General features: G+C 40.6%; 1 long non-coding RNA gene across 1 annotated transcript; it reads right to left on the bottom strand.

Moving 5' to 3' along the window:
- Window positions 1-8394: 8394 nt before the first annotated feature.
- LOC129724174 (uncharacterized) lies at window positions 8395-11578 on the bottom strand. The gene is made up of 3 exons (XR_008727885.1): window positions 11467-11578; window positions 8583-8710; window positions 8395-8520 (listed from the first exon to the last, which is right to left on the bottom strand). It is a non-coding gene; the product is annotated as an uncharacterized LOC129724174 (long non-coding RNA).
- Between the last annotated feature and the right edge of the window lie 374 nt (window positions 11579-11952).

Here is an 11952-nt window from a genome sequence, read left to right as displayed (position 1 = left end):
GATGTTGTTAATCCGATCATCCGAGATGCTTAGAAAACTGCTTAGATCGATGCTTTCGACGTCTCCGAAAACACGGTTGATATGATGCTTTTGAAATTGTTAATGGCCCGCTTTAGAATTTTCCGGAGCACGAGAAATAGCATCAGCAAGAACATTATCTTTGCCAGAGACAAAATGCAGTTGGATATTGTATCGTTGCAAATTCAAGAGCATGTGTTGGAGACGTTTTGGAGCTTTCAATAGAGATTTTTGAAAAATGGTGATTAGAGGCTTATGGTCCGTTTTGACAACAGTTTTGGCATTTCCGATTATCAGTTGGTCAAGCCGTACACATGCGTAGAGCACAGCCAACAGTTCCTTCTCTATTTGTGCGTAGTTTTGCTCCGTCGGCGTTAGTACTCGAGAGGCATATCCTATCACACCTGCGTCCTGGTACACAGCAACACCTAACCCATGAGAACTGGCATCGCACTCGATCCAGAGCGGTTTGTTTATATCGTAATACTGGAGATTTCTGATATCCGACACTAGCGCTTTAACTCTGTCAAATTCCAGCTGGCACTGCGAATTCCATTGCGGAGGGCATGTAAGTTCGAGCTTAGGTTCGGAATAAAACGACTTAGGTAGTTGAGCATGCCTATGAAACGTTGTAACTCCTTTAAGGTTTAAAATTAGTTTATTTGACACGACACGATACATTTTCTGTTTTACTGAGCCAAGTACAATTCGTATTAATTCTACGTTAGCAGGGAAAAGAGGGAGGCCTTTTATTTATTCTCGCGGCCGACTACGAGCTAGTGGGGATTAAAGGTGAGAGGAGGGAAATACAATTCTTGCTTGAAACTAATTAAGATATACGATCTATTTGTGTTTCGACTGGTGTTCTTTTTTGTTTTTTAAACATAGATTTAGGCTCTTCGTGTTCGTGTCTCCAGCGTCGTATACGGGTATTCTGACAAATAGACAAAAGAATAATAAATTTTAATGTCAGTCTTTTTCAAATAACAGTACAGTTGTGTCATGTACTGGAGATCACCGCTTCCCAGAATGTCTCTAACGGGTACGTTCGGTTGTTTTCCTCGGGCCCGGAGAATCTATAAGCTCGGACCTAACATCACAGAATTCGGCACACGACCAAACAACATGCTCGATGTCATGGTAGCCATCGCCACAAACGCAGTGATTACTGTCTACAAGCCCTATACGAAAGAGATGCGTGTTTAACATGTAGTGATTGGACATAAGTCTGGACATCACGCGAATGAAGTCCCGACCTACATCCAACCCCTTGAACCATGCTTTCGTCGATACCTTAGGAAAAATGGAATGTAGCCACCGTCCCAGTTCATCTGAGTTCCATGATGATTGCCAACTGTTGAGTGTTCTCTGACGCAAAATGCTATAAAATTCATCATAAGCAATTGGTCTTTCATAAATATCGCCATCAATAGCACCCACCTTAGCTAAAGAGTCAGCCTTTTCATTACCCGGAATCGAGCAATGAGAAGGGACCCACGTTAAGGTAACCCAGTAATTTTTATCTGTTAAAGCACTTAAAAACCGCCGTATTTTCCTCAGGAAATACGGGGTGTGCTTCACAGGCTTCATAGATCGCGGAGCCTCAATGGCACTGAGACTATCTGTGAAGATGAAGTAGTGGTCTATGGGTAGGGTTTCGATGATTCCAAGAGAGTACTGAATAGCAGCAAGTTCTGCGACGTACACGGAAGCAGGAGCATCGAGTTTGTAGGAGGCGGTAAAATTTTCGTGGAAAACACCGAAGCCAGTGGACTCATCTAGATTAGATCCGTCAGTGTAAAACCTTTTATCATAATTAACATGTTTAAACTTATTGGAAAAAATCTTAGGGATCTCTTGGGGTCGCAATTGATCCGGGATACCAGAAATGTCTTGTTTCATGGTGGTGTCGAAGAATATAGCATTATTAGAAGTATCTAAAAGTGCGACATTGGAGGAATCGTATGAAGAAGGATTAATATCTTGAGCCATATAGTCAAAATATAAAGTCATAAATCTGGATTGAGATTGAAGGTCGACCAACCTCTCGAAATTTTCAATTACTAATGGGTTCATAACTGTGCATCGAATTAGCAACCGGTAAGAGAGATTCCAAAAACGATGTTTCAACGGAAGAATAACCGCTAACACTTCAAGACTCATCGTATGGGTCGACTGCATGCAACCCAAGGCAATACGCAAACAACGATATTGTATTCTTTCTAGTTTCAAAATATGCGTGTTCGCAGCGGAGTGAAAGCAGAAACAACCGTACTCAAGAACTGACAGTATTGTTGTTTGGTATAACCTCAGAAGGTCTCCTGGGTGGGCTCCCCACCAGGTTCCGGTAATCGTACGAAGAAAATTATTCCTCTGTTGGCATTTTCGTGTCAGATACCTAATATGACAAGCCCAGGTGCATTTAGAGTCGAACCATACCCCGAGATATTTAGCGACTAAAACCTGAGAGATCGTTTTACCCGTTAGTACGAGCTGCAGCTGAGCTGGGTTATGCTTCCTAGAAAAAACGACCAACTCAGTTTTCTCCGGAGAGAATTTGATACCCAGCTTAAGAGCCCATTCAGACAAATTGTCTAAGGTATCTTGCAATGGTCCTTGCAGATCGCTAGCCTCGCTACCAGTAATGGATACAACGCTATCGTCTGCAAGTTGCCTTAGCGTGCATGAATTTGCAAGACATTCATCGATGTCATTGACGTAAAAATTATATAAGAGAGGACTTAAACATGAGCCCTGGGGAAGGCCCATGTAACTAATTCGGGAAGTTGTCGAATCGCCATGTGAGAAATACATATGCTTTTCTGACAACAAGTTGAGCAAAAAGTTATTCAAATTTGGTGAAAGTCCCTGCGAATGAAGTTTCGCGCTTAAAACTTCTACAGAGACAGAGTCAAAAGCCCCCTTAATATCCAAGAACGCAGAAGCCATTTGCTCTTTCCGAGCAAATGCGACTTGAATTTCAGTAGAGCAACGCTAGGCAATCGTTCGTCCCTTTGCCCCGGCGAAAGCCAAATTGAGTATCTGAAAGTAGACCGTTTGTTTCGACCCATTTGTCTAACCGTAAGAGGATCATTTTCTGCATTAATTTCCGGAGGCAAGAGAGCATCGCAATCGGCCTATATGAATTGTGATCAGAGGCAGGTTTCCCGGGTTTCCCAATAGCAATGACTTTTACCTCCCTCCAGTCAAGCGGAACAATATTTAGCTCAAGAAACTTGTTGAACAAATTCAACAAGCGTCTTTTTGCAGAGTCGGGTAGATTCTTCAACAGGTTGAATTTTATTCTATCTAACCCTGGAGCCTTATTGTTGCACGACAGGAGAGCCATTGAAAATTCCAACATCGAAAATGGAGGCTCTTCCGTAGTTACTAATAACGCGTCGCGAAAGGTTTTCTGTTCCGGTACAGAGTCCGGACAGACCTTTTTGGCAAAATCGAGTATCCAGCGATCTGAATACTCCTCACTCTCATTCGAAACGTCACGGTTCCGCATGCGCCTGGCGGTATCCCAAAGAGTGCTCATCGCTGTTTCCCTCGACAACGCGTTTACGAACCGCCGCCAGTATCCGCGTTTTTTCGCCTTTACTAAGCTCTTCATCTGCCTGCCCAGTGCCTCGTACTTTCGAAGCAGGTTGACAGTGCCGTACTCCCGGTAGTCCTTATACGCCGCGGACCTTCGCACGTACAGCTCAGAGCACTCTTTGTCCCACCATTTGTTGGGAGGGCGCTGTCTAATCGTTACCCCGGGTATCGGTTTCGTCTGAGCTTGAGTCGCGGCGTCGATTATCAAGCCAGCTAAGAACGCGTATTCTTCCTCCGGAGGAAGTTCCTCGTGAGTCTCGATAGATTCCGCTATAATAGACTCATAACGCTTCCAATCAATATTACGTGTAAGGTCGTAGGAAATATTGATTGGGTTCGGGGGAGTTGAACCATTAGCAATTGATATAACGATTGAAGATGATCACTACCGTGGGGATCGTTGATTACTTTCCACTGGCAATCTAACGCTAGTGATGTCGAGCAGAGGGATAGGTCAAGCACGCTTTCACGTGCTGGAGGATTAGGTACACGTGTCGTTTCCCCAGTATTCAAAAGTGTCATATTGAAGTCGTCGATCAAGTTACAAATTAAAGAAGATCGGTTGTCGTCGTACAGCGACCCCCATAGCGAACAGTGAGAGTTAAAATCTCCCAAAATCATGAAAGGTGTGGGAAGCAATTCTGCTATATCAAGGAGTTGCTTCTGTTCAATCCGCGCGGATGGGGGAATATATAACGAAACAAGGCAAAGGTCTTTTCCATTCAAATTCGTTTGAATGGCAACAACTTCAATTTTCGAGATCGAGGGGAGGTCGATTCTGAAAAAAGAATAGCACTTTTTGATCCCTAAAAGTACCCCTCCACCGTGTGAGTCTCGATCTCGACGAAAAATGTTAAAATCGTGGAATTTGAGTTGATCGTTCGAATTGAGAAAGGTTTCACAGAGCGCGAATGCGTCACAATTGTATGTATTCATCAAATGAGAAAATAAATCGAATTTGGGGATGATACTTCTGCAATTCCACTGTAATACAGTGAAAAAATTCCTAACCTCTTTCGCCGTATTAGTCATCGAAAGATATAATAGCTGAAATGAGGGGCCAAGTTGCTGCTAGTTGCTTCAAAAAGGTTTTCACTGTAGGAAGAAGGCCAAGAAGAATATTTTGTAGGGGATCTGGTATGTTGAATGTTTTAAATATCCAGTCCACAAAATCAGAAAATTTTATGAACCCTGTTTCTTTTTTATCTTCTGATCGAGAAATGGGTGCACGAGGGGTTTTTGGTGCCCCAGGAAGCGGTGGGTACTCCTGGTTTGATTTGAAATTAAAACCGGGGGGTACTTGCTTCGGTTTTTCTTCACCGCTTCCTTTTTGTGTTGTCTTATTGGTCACTCCGCTAGGGGTTATTTTACGACCTTTGCGAGAAAGATTAGGAGATTTGAGCATTCTCCTCTTCCAAGATCCCTCTGGTAAGGCATAGGAACACCCTTCGACGGGATCGTCAGATGTACCCTCATCAGTTGGCAAGAAGGAAAAGATGTTTCCTGTCAAGGGTGGCTCAGCCCTCTTAAGCATTTCTGCAAACGAGCGCTTTGATCGTTCCTTAAGGGAACGCTTAATTTTTTCCTCGCGCTGTTTGTACGCGGGACATGCCGGAAGGTCATGCCGAGTTCCTTCGCAATAAAGACACTTTTCAGTATCCCCACTGCAAGCGTTCTCAGCATGATTGCCTCCGCACTTGCTACAGCGTGCCTTGTTGCAGCAGTAGGTGGCTGTGTGACCTAACTGCTTACAGTTTTGGCAATGCATGACCCGCGGTACGAACAGGCGTACAGGTAGACGAACCCTGTCCAAGCGGACGTAGTTCGGCAGCGCGGATCCGGCGAATGTTACTCGGAAGGAATCCGGAGGGAGGAATTTCTTCTTCCCTTCTTCGATGGATACTGAATGCAATTGCTTGCAATCCAGTATCTTTACACTTTGCATCAAGGGGTTTTTAAAACAGCCAACTCCATGACGCAAAATGTCATCGACAGTGAGATTCCCCTCGGTAACCACACCGTCGATTTCTACATCCTTGGCAGGGATGTACACGCGATACTCTCTCGTGAAGAGCTCGTAGCCAGCAATTTCGTTTGCTTGCTTCAAGCTACTCACGACAACTCGCAGTTTGTTCGGCCTCACCTTCGTAATCTCGGTTACGGCCGAAAAATGTTTTGCCAGGTCTTTGCCAATTTGAATAATATTCAATGGCTTCTTTATGGGCCGGAAAAAAACAACGTAGGGACCGCCAGCGGCATCTGGGTAAGCTTTTACCCGTACTTACGGTACTCTTGGTACAGGACTTGGCAAAGGGGAGGGCACAGGGGAGGGCACAGGGGAAGGTAGGGGTGAGCTGATGGGAGAAATTTCAATTTCTTCCCCGTTTGTTTCCACCTCCAGGAAAAGTTGCACCTGCATGTCGTCCATTTTGCGGGAGCGTTACGCTCTACCGCACACAAACGATAAATATTCGAATATGGGGGGGGGGGGTTCAAGTAGTTGATATTAAATTTTAAAAACAATTTTTCAATCTACAATGGATCAAATAAAAAAAAAGACAGTAATACTAATACTAATAACAATAGTAATAATAATAATAATAATAATTGTAGTAATAATAATAATAATAACAATAATAATATTAATAATAATATTATAACATAGTAATAATATTGATAATTATAGTAAAAATTCTAAATATAATACTTCACCGAACGTCTAAGTCACGACCTCATGGCTGATAGTTGGATTAATCGAGTGTCTCCGCAGAACAAACAATGACGATCCAGCTTCGTGTTGTGACACAGTGGCCGTATCTTACACGCGACCTTGTAGATGCCACTTGTAGTTGACTTCCACTCGCTCGATCGTATGGTGGTCCGTGCTGCAGACCAGTGTGCAGATGTTTCTGCCGATATACAACAGGCTATTGTTATCGCGCAACACAAGAACTAATCGACAAAAAAACACCCGTACGATAACTCGTGTATTGTTATTTTGCGAACTCAAACGGAGATAAACAATTTGCGTCTAATCGAGACGAAAGCAAAACAAAGAATGTTGTAACTCCTTGCACGCTGCTTTATTTTAACTCTAATCTGATTAGGATCTACTCAGTTTGGTATTCTTATGCAAAATGTCAAAAAGTGAGTAATCGAGTACTGGACAATTGAGTAACATTAACCCAAATTTTCATAATTACCATGTTTACTCAGTTTTGAGTTATTATGATGTTTACTCACCCCTGAGTATATGTATATGTCAAAAGTTTTCAACAGCAATATTATCGGTTTCCGAAGAACAATTGGTGTCGCTTTTTATTCGTTGTCTAGCAGTAAGTATCTGATCTGTCATCAACTCAATAATTTCTTAATCAATTAATAATTTCAGCCCAACATCAGTATTGCAGGGGATTTTAAAACACCTAAAAGATCTCTTCAAAATGAACAACCGCATGTTGTATGTTCTACGATGCCGTTTAAAGCCGGAATTTTATTCGTGATAACAAACGAAAACATTTGTATTGATGTACAGTGCTCAACAATCGATGCAATTTAAATCCTTCGCAGTATTAGGTGACGAATGATGACGGATTATCTGGCACAAAAAAGTAAGTCACAGTTCACGGGCAACTGTCAACCGGTTGGGTGCCGCATTCAATGAAGACACGGGAATGATTTAGTAAATTTTCTAATGTTTCGATGAAAAATAAATCTGTGTTTTTGATTGTTCTGAATTTATTTTATTTATTGAGTCAGATTTACAAAAACAGAAATCATTAAATTTCCGTATTTAGGCAAATTGGGTAACTTGTACTTATTTTCGTTAATTTCTGGTTAGCATGAACAGAGTAGATTCTACTCAGTTTTTGACGTATGACGCCCTTACTCAGAAGTGAGTAACCACAAAAGTACCCTAATTAGGGTACCTCCACTTTTTTCAAAAGTGGGTGATATCTAACTCACTTTAGAGTAACAAAAAATGAGCGTGCTGATGCGCGATGCGTAAAAGTTACTCATTTTAGACTCAAAAAATGAGTACTTTTAGCTTCAATGAGGGAATTTCGGGAAAATTATCTATATTGACTCGATATTATTATATTTTCCATTTTTTATGAATTTTATGGCTACATCGTACAACTTTTGGATTTCGGTTGGTATAGTCACACCGAACACAGCGAAGCTCTTGAAAAAATACCGATGGCAGCTATGAAGAACTCGTGGTCGAAGATGACAATCCCATGAAAAATAACGAAATACCTGCCGGTCTTGAGCACTTCGACCTCGCATGCAATGTGGGGAAATGCAGATGTGTGCTCAAAATTGTCCGGAATCTCCATTTTATTTTTAATTTTAATTTACGGATCTTTTAACGCGAACTAATCTTACCAACGTCTGTCTAAAATCTGATTCGTCCTTTCCTTTCCTCCTTCTACCAAATCGCAGAGTACCGCTCTCAGCAGAGCGGTAGCTGGACGAACTCATTCGTGTTCTCTCACCAGCACTCACGGACGCGAGCGATCGAAAAAATGTTTTGCTATGGAAGCTCTCTTTCTCTCACTTTTAACCATACCGTTGTACGTGTTTTCGCGTAATTCATTTTCAGTATGATCCACGCTGTTACATGGTTGTTCACTGGTACAATAGTGAACATTCTTATTTGCCATCCATTTTTTAAAAACATTTTCAATTTCCTTTTATAATTCCTACAAAGATTACCAGCATAATCCTTAAAGGGAAAAAAGTAAGTTGGTAGCGGAAAACTATTCGGCGTACCACCTTGCAGAATACCATTCCGCAGAATAATAAAAAACGTAAAAAAATGTTGGAAATTTGCCTTTGTTCGCCGGGACACGAGAGATCTATGAATTTATTCGCCGTATATCCAACCAACGAGTCCTGGTGAAAAAGAAAAATTGGCATTAGTTGCAGTCAATTATTTCAAATTATGAATTACTTACCGATAACAATGAATTTCAAACACTTCTATTTCCTCCTTTTTTCAGACGGTTTGCTTGATTTGCTGTTTGCTTTAAAGTAGAATACTTCTCTCAGGAAGTTCGGCTACATAGGAATGTGAAATGAAAATCTAAAACCGAAAAAGGTGAAAAATATGTTTAATTTCAAATGCTAATAAATCGGTTAGTATTCGATGGATTTCCTTCGTTCTTGCAGCAATAGATTGGAAAATCTTCTAAGATTCTTCCCAAATGAAGATAATTGTAATTTTATTATTCAAACTACTGTACTATTGAAAATAGTCAAGCCTTTTTTTTTTATTCTCGCTTATTTTCCGTCGGTCTAGTTCCGCCACTGTTGTGGTCAATCACCGACGCCCAGGGAGGCGACTCCACACCCAGGACCCTAACTCACGACCCGTTTATTAACGGACCGGCGCCAACGGCTTTACTTCCTCATGCGATGGAAGGCATGATCCTTAAGATTTTTCGCCTCGGTGTCGGCTAGGATTGAATCTAGACCAGTTGGGTTGGTTGTGAGTGGATCACGCCACCTCACAACCATCGACACCTATGTCACGTGGGATTCGAACCCAGGCGTCGAGCGTGGTTGGCGTAGTTAGTCAAGCCTTGTCAAAACGAAAAATTCGACCTCTGATTGGTCGTTATATGAATGCTTCCCAAGCACGGTCGACAGAATCATATACCTTGCTATTAAGAATATGCTATTTGGCCTATATAAGAGCCTGTTTCAAACGAAGCCACTCATAATAGTTCTACACAGCGACAACAGCAGTCATCCCTTAGCGGCAGCAGTAGCAGTGCAGTGGATACCAGCGATAGCGGATAGTACACTAGTCAGCATCGGAAGCAGCTGGGCCAGCTGATGCAGAGGCATCGTTACCACAACTGTGACATGGCTACGGACAGCGTAGCAGTTGCAGCGGGTATATCTGACCATGAGGCATTTATGCAATAATTGAATGAAAATTGTAATTGCAGCAATTGTCCTTTTTCAAGGCTGCTGAATGGTTTTGGAAGAGCATAATGAATGGTTTTTAATAAACTGCAAATGAGGTTTGATGCTGCTGCAAATGCACAGCAGTGTGATGTTTATTACGATTTGTTGATACAGTGCTTTACAAGCGGTATATACGAAACAAATCCGATTTCAAAATGACTGACACGCAAGCAGCCGGGTTATCTTTCTTGTAAAAGTATTCTACTTCAACCTTGCGGTCGTGGCTTTGCACACAACCCTCCTGTGATTTTTCAATTGCAAAAAAATAACGACAACAACACGCAAGCACCGATTACCCAATTTTGAGTAATTTTGCCGCCTTTATCAACTTAATTCTACTCATTTTTTGACGTCTTCGAACAACTGAAAAAAATGATAAAAATTCAACTCGGCCGCTGAGTAGCCCAGAGTGAGCGTGTACAGAGTCTACACGCTTCCTAAAATGAATTCAAAAATGATTAGAAAACAATTCATTTCGATAAAAAGTGGAACAACACGAAAGTTATTCAAAATTGTGTAACCATAGCATAAGCAAACACTGTGTATTTTTTATTCAGAATAATGAATAAAGAACTCTTTTTTTGTGTTTAATAAAACTCATTTAGTTGGTAAATATTATCAGTTTATGTATACAAAATTATCCATTTATTGAATTTTAAACTACTCAATTTTAACATTAAAACTTACACAGATTTAGATTTTGAAACTATCAAGTTTTTGAATACAAAAATATTCATTTTTGAATTTCAAACTAACCATTTTCAGAATTCAAAAGTACTCAGTTTGAGAATTGAAAACCACTCAGTTTTAAATGCGATGTTAGCGTAGAGCAGCGGTTCTCAACCTGGGGTACGCGTACCCCCGGGGTACTCGAAAGCCTTCAGAGGGTACGCGAAAGAATAATCAGTAATGGCGAACAAAGCAATTTTCCTTTGTAATACTTCATTTGTTGTTCAATCGTGCTCTTAAAACATGACTGTAGAAATCAAACAAACTACAGTTCAATATGAAACCTGAAATTGAAAACCACAACATGACCTACCACTACCCTCTCGCACTCTGCGAAAACATTCCAAGGTACAATCGATATGAAGAATGTCGCCAAGGGGTACGCGGACAAAAAAAGGTTGAGAACCGCTGGCGTAGAGAGGGATGTTTGTAACATTATGTCTGAACGTTGTCAAATTATATTTATTTTTTAAGTATATTTTGCTTTCTTTTTTATGATGCATAATCACTTGATATTTTACCCTCCCACAATTTTCCTGATGACACGAACAACCTGAAAACTTTTGATTTTTTAGAATGAATAATGAAAAAAGTTTATAAAGTAGTACCTTAAAGCTTTTTAAAATGTCCGTGACCACCTTCCCAGCGATTTTCTCATTTTTTTTGCATCACTCAAACAGCCACAAGAACAGATAACACGACCGCACAGGCTAAATAATGGCGCACAAATGTTGATTCCATTCATGGTGCCGCTGTTTCACTCGTGTCAAATAATGGTGTCGTTTTTTCATGGTTGGTACTCAAAATTGAGTTATAGTGGTAAATTCAAAAATGAGTTATTCTAGATTGATCCAAAATCAGTATAAAAATTACACAGAATCACGAAATGCGGTATTCATATTTTGACGTTTCCATGCAAGTTTTGAAATTGGATTAAAAACAATTCATTCGCAGTGTTTCTTTTCACGAGCGTGTATGTTTATTATAAGAATCCCGCAAAGATGAAACCAAAGGAAGCAAATCAGTGTCAAACGAGGGTACCAATCGAGCAATGTAAATAAACAAGGTGATAATGTTAGAAGTGGATGAAAAGTGTTGTAATTGGGCGAACATGTGTTTTTCCGAAGTTTTACTTACACATTTTAATCCAACATTAAACCTGTACACTGGTTCACTTAAATTTAACAAAACATCATCGGTGTAATCTTTCAAATTTTAAAAATTTCAAAATATGATATTCGCTTATGCATGGTGAAAAACAGAACTGTTTAGTTCTTGGCAACAAACGGCACAGAAACTGTGTTGCCGAAACGATAGATTTTCTCTTCGCGCGACTCTATATACACATAGACTCTGATACCGTACATGGGCGAAACTTCAACTAAGACCTTTCGAGCAGTTTATTTATTCTTCATTTAAAAATCGAAGGAAAACGATAAACATATTTCAAAAATTACGTTTTGCTCAGAAAACGCGGTTTTTTAAATGATGTATAAAAACTGGTATAGCTTTGGGACCCAATTTTCAACTAATTGAATAAATATCCGTGATTCGAAAATGCGATCGCGCAGGCAAGCCTACAAAAATCTGTACACATTTTGAGAAAGTCTGCGCAAATGTAGG

This window comes from Wyeomyia smithii, chromosome 2, assembly GCF_029784165.1.
Source record: "Wyeomyia smithii strain HCP4-BCI-WySm-NY-G18 chromosome 2, ASM2978416v1, whole genome shotgun sequence".
Classification (NCBI taxonomy): domain Eukaryota; kingdom Metazoa; phylum Arthropoda; class Insecta; order Diptera; family Culicidae; genus Wyeomyia; species Wyeomyia smithii.
This window is presented reverse-complemented; position numbering and strand designations above follow the sequence as displayed.